Genomic DNA, 914 nt, shown 5'->3' with positions numbered 1-914 from the left:
CCCCTTCTCCTCCTGCCCCCAATCCCTTCCAGCATCAGAGTCTTTTCCAATGAGTCAACTCTTTGCATAAGGTGGCCAAAGTACTGGAGTTTCAGCTTTAGCATCATTCCTTCCAAAGAAATCCCAGGGCTGATCTCCTTCAGAATGGACTGGCTGGACCTCCTTGCAGTCCAAAATTTAGGTCTTTAAATTCCCAGTTGTGGATGTGACTGGTGATGGAAGTAAAGTCTGATGCTATAAAGAACAATATTGCATAGGAACCTGGAATGTTAGGTCCATGAATCAAGGCAAATTGGAAGTGGTCAAACAGGAGATGGCAAGAGTGAACATTGACATTTTAGGAATCGGTGAACTGAAATGGACTGGAATGGGTGAATTTAACTCAGATGACCTTTATATCCACTAGTGTGGGCAAGAATCCCTTAGAAGAAATGGAGTAGCCCTCATAGTCAACAAGAGAGTCCAAAATGCAATACTTGGATACAGTCTCAAAAACAATAGAATGATCTCTGCTCACTTCCAAGGCAAACCATTCAATATCACAGTAATCCAAGTCTATGCCCCAACCAGTAACGCTGAAGAAGCTGAAGTTGAACGGTTGTATGAAGACCTTGTAGAAGGTATGTATGAAGGTCTTGTAGAGACCTTCTAGAACTAACACCCAAAAAAGATGTCCTTTTCATTATAGGGGCCTGGAATGCAAAAGTAGGAAGTCAAGAGATACCTGGAGTAACAGGTAAATTTGGCCTGAGTACAAAATGGAGCAGGGCAAAGGCTAATAGAGTTTTGCCAAGAGAGCACACTGATCATACCAAACACCCCCTTCCAACAACACAAGAGAAGACTCTACACATGGATATCACCAGATGGTCAATACTGAAATCAGATTGATTATATTCTTTGCAGCCAAAGAT

The sequence above is a fragment of the Bison bison genome, unplaced genomic scaffold, assembly GCF_000754665.1.
Source record: "Bison bison bison isolate TAMUID 2011002044 unplaced genomic scaffold, Bison_UMD1.0 scf7180017864180, whole genome shotgun sequence".
Classification (NCBI taxonomy): Eukaryota; Metazoa; Chordata; class Mammalia; order Artiodactyla; family Bovidae; genus Bison; species Bison bison.
Note: the sequence above shows the minus strand (reverse complement) of the source record.